This window comes from Ochotona princeps, chromosome 2, assembly GCF_030435755.1.
Source record: "Ochotona princeps isolate mOchPri1 chromosome 2, mOchPri1.hap1, whole genome shotgun sequence".
Lineage (NCBI taxonomy): Eukaryota > Metazoa > Chordata > Mammalia > Lagomorpha > Ochotonidae > Ochotona > Ochotona princeps.
In genome coordinates, this window is record NC_080833.1 from 75,616,760 (window position 1) to 75,625,201 (window position 8,442).

Genomic DNA, 8,442 nt, shown 5'->3' on the forward strand with positions numbered 1-8,442 from the left:
ATGTTAGACTCAAAGTGATTATGTCTGGATTTGAAGGGAAACTGGTTGATAGGTTTTCTGGTTTTCAGTTTGATTGTCACAGAGATACTGTAGCACTTGCAGCGATTTTTCAAGTCAATTACCACTTCAACCAGCTTCATATTGCAAGGTTTCAGAAAACACCTATTTCGTGCCCCCCCTTTTAATGATAACTGTTAAATGTAATAATGACACAATTGACAAGGATTTTTGGTTATTTCTATAGCATACATAAATTTAACATAAAAACCAAATATTATCCCTGATAGCGTAAAAGATTTACTGGAATGTCATATGCTTTTAGAACATGTGCAGTGCTGACATATTTCTAAATGCGACTAAAGTACAGTTAAATATTATTCCTTATTATAAAAATACCTCCTAAATAATTTGACATATCAAAGAAGCCTATTTGTTTTCATGTATCTTTTTGGGATGCTACAGAACATTCAGGTACATCCAAAATTAGTTCAGAACACAGATTTTAATTTTTTTCATTTTTTAACAATCTTTACATAGTTAATTAGTGTAGAAAGGTTCAAGGGCTACAGGAGACTGGGCAAGACTATTATTTCTACATTGTTTCCTTCATGTATCTGAGGTAAAGGGGGATTTTAAGGGAAAAGCCCTGCCCAGTCTCCCACCAACCCCAGGTCCCGGATCTGGGGCATGCTCCGAGGGTCATACTCACGTGGTTTTGATATTTCAACAGTTATGAATTGCTGCCAATCTCGCAATGAGATCGTTGAAGAATCCACTGATTGACATAGTTTATCGTAGAGTCTCCGTTTGCCCAGTTTTTCATTGCCAACATATGGCTGAGGTAGTTGATTGACTTGTGCTGTCCTCTTTCTTTTCATGGTTAGAGTTCTGAGTCTGGCAGTTCAGTTGGGGAGATCCCCAAAGAGACTTTGTCTGAGGTGTTCCCAGACCAGATTCTTGTATATACTAGCAAATACAGGGCCCGGCACTGGGTCGGTTCTGTTTTCCAGCCCTGTCTTCCATTGGAACCAATGCGTGTTGCAGTCCAGCCTGGTTCTACCAAGCATATACTCGGCCCTCACATCAACCAGTGTGAGCTGCAGCCTAGTCGGAGTGACCCACAATGACCCCCACCAGGCCTGCCCCCTATCCTGGTTTGCCATAGCAGACTAGTCCAGTCTGTCCCACATCGCACACAGCTCTCATACATGTCAATAGACATTGAAGCCTAGTTCACCCCAACCAGCCCGACTATCCAGCCCACACAGATGCTGTTGGGTGCCTTTCTGTCTAGCACACCCCTGCCCCTGTCTGGTTTTCGTGCCCTCCAGTGGGGGTGGTAACCCAAGAGGGAGGAGCCCACTATTTCCCTTTTGGCCACTCTCACTCCCACTCCCGTATCATGCACTCTCCAGGTAGTTCTGCAGTTTAACTTGAAGGAATTAGCCCCCCTGTGTCAGCATCTGCCAGGTGATGCTGCGGCTAAGCTCAACCAACCCACATCCACTCTGATTTATGCTTGCACCAGCAGGAAGAGTCAGCCCCGCCCGGCTTTTCCTGATCTAGTGCACATGAGGCCCACAGGTATTGTAGTCCTACCTTTTCTGGTCTGCACGCATCCCAGCTCACGGTTTCCAGTGGGAGTAGTCGTCTAGTAGGGGACCACCCCCATATTCCCCCTGCCAGCTCCGCCCCCTCCCTTCCTGGTTCTCACGTGTGCTGGTTGAGTGCTGCGGTCACATCTGGTACAGGTAACCTCACCTTGGCATTCTGTAATGAGCACTGGTTTTTGTTGCGACTGAACCTGGCTCGACCCACACTCTGTTCTGGTCCTCGGATTTGCCAGTGAATGATGTGAACTGATTGGGCCTGGTCTGCCCCCGACCCATGCCAAATGTATGCCAGTGGGAAACTTTCCATGGCCTATTCTGGGCCGTTTCCTATCATGCTTCTTGCGTTTACCTGCCGGGTCTGCATCCTGCAAGAGGAGTTGCCCAGGCTCCTCCATCAGAACCTCTGCCAGTGTCAGATTTCACGCATACCTGGGGGTCTATGAGCCAGCCCTACTCAGTTCACCTCCTGTCCTAGCAGGAACAGTGGCTTTTCCTGACTGGCCTTCAACCCATTCTGGTTCATACTGTTGGATGTTTCAGCCCAGCCACGGCACATCCATACCCACACAGGGCTCACACATGGCTCAGTAGGGGCTGAGACCTAACCTAGTCAGTCCCACATCTACCCTGGTCCTCCAGAACACCAGGTGGTGTTGGAGTCTAGCCTGGCTTGGTGCGTCCAGTCCCAGTCCACGCTTGTGCTAAGTGAGACTACAACTGTATCCTGATCGGAAAGCAGTCCCTCCTTCCAGCCCTGTGCTCCTTGGTGGGAACCTACACCCGGCTAGGGTGTCTCCTTAGCTCCCCCAACTGGGCCTGTTTCCAGCCATAAATCACGTGGTTGCTCTGACTCAGCTTGGCACAGGCCTCACCTGTCCTGGCCCTTGCCTTACACACTGTGGCTTAGCATCCCTGGCTCACGCAAATCAGTAGGTGCAAGAGCCTAGCTCAGCGTGACCTGTGCTCCATCCTGGTTTCTAATTTTACTTGTGGGCTAAGGTTTGCTCAGTGCTGCCCTGTCCACCCTCTTCCATTACCAATCCACACATTAGCCAGTCATTGAAGTTACTTTGCCCAGCTTGTCCGACCCCCAGGTCTGGACCATGAAAAACACATATTTTTTAATTATTTACATAATTTATTAATACAAAGAGGAGAGAGTTAATATAATTCATAGATACAATTCTACAGTTATAGTGATACCTCCTTCCTTCTTTCTTTGCTTCCTTTCCTTCTTCCTTTTTCCTTCCCTCACTTCAATGCTTCCTTCCTCTCTTTTCTTCTTTTTGTACTTCTTCTCCTTCTCTTCCTTGTCTTCATTCATCTCTTGACTCCCTTCTCCCTCTCCTCCTCCTACCCTCTTCTTTTCCTCCTTGCCCCCTGGGTTATTTCCATCTTTCTTGTTGAATAATACTTGTCTATATATGTGTAGATTCTCTCCAGGAGTTTCTATTCTGTCCTGTTTATATTCTCTATTTTTTATACCACTACCAGGATATTCTAATTACTACTTCCATATAGTAAGCCTTAAAAATCTGGTATTGTGATTTCCCATTTTGTTTTTATTGTTTACAACAGCTTTGGCTATTTGTGGTCTGTTGTATTTCCAGATGAATTTTTGTATCTTCATTCTAGTTCTGAAAACAATGTTTTTGACACTTTGATTGTGACTGCACTAAATCTGTAGATTACCTTTGGTAATATGAACTTACTGATAATGTTGATTCTACCATTTCAAGAGCTGGTACATTTTTCCATCTTTTAATGTCTTCTTCTATTTCTTTCTTTGATGATTTTTGGTTTTCATCATAGAAGTTATTTAAGTCTTTGGTTACATTTATTCCAAGGAATTTAAGGGTATTTTTCCCTACCATTTTGAATGGGAAGATTTGTACAAGTTCTTCCTCAGCCATAAAGTTAGCTGTTTGTACTAAGCCCATTGATTTATGTTCATTTTTTTTTGTTTGTATCCTGCTGCCTCGCCAAATTCTCTTATGAGTTCCAGTAGTCTCTTTGTTGAGATTTATGGTTCATTTATATACAGGTTATGTCATCTGAAAACAAGGACAGTTTGATATCTTCATTTCCCATTTGAATTCTTTTACCACTATTTAAAAACATAATTTAAGACAAATACCTGAATAGTAAAAGACCAGATAGAGGGATAGAACAAAATAGATGCATTTGTAATGAAGATATTTACTATTCTCTGATGGAGCTGAAATGTTAATAGAATCATTTGGTAATATGTGAAGTTTACATGGACGTGCAGTAATTTTTTGACTCTATATTCCATAAGCATAAAATGGTCTTGATAAAATTCATTCAAAACAGACGTCAGAGCTTGACTCTTTAACCTCATTCTTTGAGACAGTCCAGATCACAGCTAACCTAAAAATCTGGCAAGGATATACAAAAGTGAAGAAGTTTTTCCTTTTTTTCTTGGAATATAGCCTTTGTCACAAATTCACGTACATTCAGAAGCCAGACCCTAAAAGACAAATATCACATGTTGTTTCTTATTTGTCAAAGTTAATATTATGGTGTAAAAATTGTGTGACTGTTAGCATCCCACATAAATGCCAGTTTGAGTCCTGGCTGTTTCACTTGCAGTCCAGCTCCCTGCCAATGCAATGGGGAAAGTAGCAGAAGATGACCCACGTTGTTGGGATCCTGTGCTCATGTGGGTGATCTAGTTGAAGCTCTGGCCTTCTGATTTCAGAATCACCCAGCTCTGGTTATTTCTGCCTTTTGGAAAGTGATCCAGCATATGGAAAATTCTTTCTCTCTCTCTCTCTTTCTCTCTCTCTTATACCTGCTTTTCAAATAATAGCAACCAAACCTTAAAACAAAAAGTTTAGGAATTATCACTCAAGTTTGAAGATGAAATTCATTTATATCTGACATACACCTTATATACAGAACCCAAACGTATAATTTTTATGCAATATTTTTAACAACTATGTGCAGGGGAAAACATTTTGGGGTGTGGAATTTTTTTAGGGACATCAAGAAGATGTTCCAGTGGTCTGTGGTTTCAACTTCTGATGCATAGGTTAGGGATGCTTTGAAGAAAATGAACCTGTTAGTCCTTCCCAAGCGGTGAAGAAGATACTGTTTTCAGGAGGCAGATGGGACATGCTGTCATGGTCCCATCAGCCAGTAGAGGGAAGGATGTTGGCAGAACTAATAGCTCTGGGGTCACATGCCTATAGCTCCTAACACAAGCTACATGCCCTGGGACATAGAAATTTTTAATATAATTACCAAAGTTTTGATGATTAGAGTTTAGGCTGAACGAACAAAACAGTGAACTAAAATCAACAGAGTCATTTAAAAACTGACAGCTTTAAAATAAAACAAATATAGGAAAAAGCAAAAAGATTTTGGGACATGAAAATTCAATAAAAGGAGTCAAATCTGAACAGGTTGATGCCAGACAGAGCCGTGCAGATTTTATGTCTTTTTCACATAAAAAAAAGAGAGAGGACAGTGTCAACCTCTAGCCAATTCATGAGCTATTTCCTATTGCCAGAACACGTAGATCAGGTTATAATGCTTAAATGTTGCACTCCATGTCTCCATATGAACTGAATCTGTTAGGGAAATGTATTCTAAAATGTAGTACAGGTGACAGGTAGACACTGCTGGTAAAGCATCTAGATCCAAGAGGCTTGAGTAACCAGGTGCGGAGACAGAGCCCACGGGGACTGTGCTCACAGCAACTGCTCTACCAGAAATTATGCACAAGGTCAGGTACTCACACATGTGTAGTCTGCTGCATTCCCCTCTTTTGCATCACAGATGGGCATGTGCCCTTGCCCACCTCAAACACTGAGGTCTTTCACAATTGATGGGAACGCTGTGACATCCAAGGGATGGAAAGATTCCTCATGCCAAAAGTCCTTGATTGTCATTTTCAATGAGATCTTAGAGGATTTGGAATGGACACTTACAGGGAAATATAAGGCACACTCTTCAGCTTACCTGAGCTACTCTCATAGGGTCTGTGACTGTACGAAGGGGACCTTTCTGAAGCCTGCCTGAACCCAGGGTGCTAGCCTAGCTCTGCCTCCAATCCCTGGCACCTCTCCAGCAACCAGTCTTGAGAATTGTGACTGGATCTCAGCAAGATGAAGGCTTGTACCTGCCAGACCATGGGCAAGTCCCTGGACCTGTTCTCCAGGGCAGTCACCATGCTTTGGAGTGTGTGCTATGTGGTGGCCACCAGGAATGTGACTCAGAATGCTCCTGCTTCAATGAGGGGTGGCCAAATAAACACAGGGACGGGGCTCCATCTGCAGGGATCAGGCTCTTGGTGTTTCAGAAATTTGTTGGTTCAGAAACTTTCTCATCTCTCTTTCTAGAAATACAAATTTCCTATCTGCTTGCAAAAGAGGGCAAACACAACAGTTAACCAGGAGAAGCATGTGGCTTTGTCTTCAGGTATCTTTCTCTCAGTCCTCTTCTTCACTGTTTTTTGTGGGAACTTGGAGGGTTTGAGATAGTTACTCACAGGGAATCTGAAACATTCTTCAGCTCACCAGAGTCATGTTATGAGGTCTGTGACTGTGAGAGGTGGTCCTTTCTGATCCTTCCTGAAACCCAGGTACTTACTTATGTCTCCCCCGCCCTGCCAATCCCCAGCAGCAGCCAGGGTGAGCACCCTTCCAGTAACCCTTGCTGAGGAGTTTCCTGAGTGGATCTCAGGAGGGTGAGTGTGTGTTCCTGTGAGGCCTCTTGACAAATCCCTGAACCTCTTCTCCTGAGTATTCAGCTAGCCCCGGAGTGTGACTATAACAAAGAAGGTGCCTGTGGTGGCCACCTGGGAATGTGGCACAGGCTGCTCCTGCCTGATTGAAGGGCAGCTGAGTGGACAGAGGGACAAGGGCTCCATCTGTGAAGAGCAAGGTGACAGAAACAGGTGGGGAGCCAGGGAGTTTCTCAGAGTCACATTCTACCTATCTATTTACTGACTGACTGCAAATTGTTATAGCATCTCCATAATTACCCAGACAGGAGTGTGGGATTGGTTTTGGTTTTGGTTCTTCTCCATTCAGCCCTCATATTAGGGGTCTGATTTGCTTTTCTTTTCAGCAACATAGAGGATTTCAGAGGAGTCAGACCAGAAGAGGAAGTCAGCAGGTGAGTACAGGCTACAAAAGATTTGTTGCTGACTGTAGGGCTCTGGCCTAGTGAGTAAGTGCACAGAGGCCATGTGTCATCCCTGCTCCTTCCCTTCACTGACAACTGCCACTGTAAAATCCCAGAACAGCCTTGGCTTGGGCTGTCTCCTTGGCTTGGGCTGAAGGATGTGGCATGGATATTGGCTTGCTGCTCATGGAGCACTTTCTCTGGGTGCCTCTGTGTCTGCAGGGTATCCAGGAGGCATTTGGGGGGATACATGTATCTTGAAAGCATTACTTCCAACCAACTGTTGGGTTTAACTGTGAGGCTCAGTCACCTGTGTGTACCCACTTTTAGAGTGCATGGTGCTTGCATGAACTGCATCAGAATGACCCGAGGTCCTTGTGGAAGAACCTGATGTGAGGCCTCATTTCCCTGAACCCTTGCTGAACAGAAAACCTTGGAAATCACTGATGGTTTACCCCCATGCAATGGAGCTGTCCTCTCCATTTCTAGCTTGGCCTTACAGTTTCTTGGTTTGTGTTCCATTGTAGATATGTGCCCATTTTGCTTCCCCATTCATCATTAGATGAACTCTTCTGTTAGTTTTCTGTCTTAGCTATTGTGAACAGTGCTGCAATAAACCTGTAAGTGCAGCTGTCTCTTTCACAGACTGTCTTTATTTCCCTCCCACATGTAACCCACAGTGGAAATACTGGGTCATGTGACAGTTCTAGTTTACTCTTTTGGGAAGAGCCTTAAAACTTTTCCATGATGGCTGTCCTAATTTACATGTCTGGGCCGGTCTAAAGTTAGGTGCTCTGGGGTCCGGCGGCGTGGCCTAGCGGCTAAAGTCCTCACCTTGAACGCCCTGGGATCCCATATGGGCGCTGGTTCTAATTCCGGTAGCTCCACTTCCCATCCAGCTCCCTGCTTGTGGCCTGGGAAAGCAGTCGAGGATGGCCCAATGCATTGGGACCCTGCACCCACGTGGGAGACCTGGAAGAGGTTCCAGGTTCCTGGCTTCGGATCGGCGCGCACTGGTCTGTTGCGGCTCACTTGGGGAGTGAATCATCGGATGGAAGACCTTCCTCTCTGTCTCTCCTCCTCTCTGTATATCTGACTTTGTAATAAAATAAATAAACCTTAAAAAAAAATAAAAAAATAAAGTTAGGTGCTCTGAACTTTTTCTAGACATGGATACAGGGGTCCAAGGGCTTCAGGCTCTTTCACTGCTTTCCCAGGTGCATTCGCAGGCAGCTGGATCAGGAGTGAAACAGCAAGATCTCAAGCTGGCCACCATGTGGAATGTCCACTGCTATGTTACAGAGCTGGTCCATGGAAATATGTTTTGAGCAATGTGAACATTCATTCCATTTTACAGAGAAGTTTTCTGTGGATGGCTAATAACTAGTTCTGATTTAAATCCATAAGGTGGCATATTTGCATGTGATTTGCCCTAGTAGGAGTTGGTGATTTAGAAAAGAAAGCATTTTTTTGGTATGTGTAACAACAAAAATGTTTGACCTTAAGATAGATTAAATGCAAGGAAAGCTGGGCCCAGCGTGATAGCATAGTGATTAAAGTCCTTGCCTTGCACATGCCAGGATACCGTATGGTCCCCGGTTCTAATCCCGGCGGCCCTGCTTCCCATCCAGCTCCTTACTTGTGACCTGGGAAAGCAGTAGAGGATGCCCCAAAG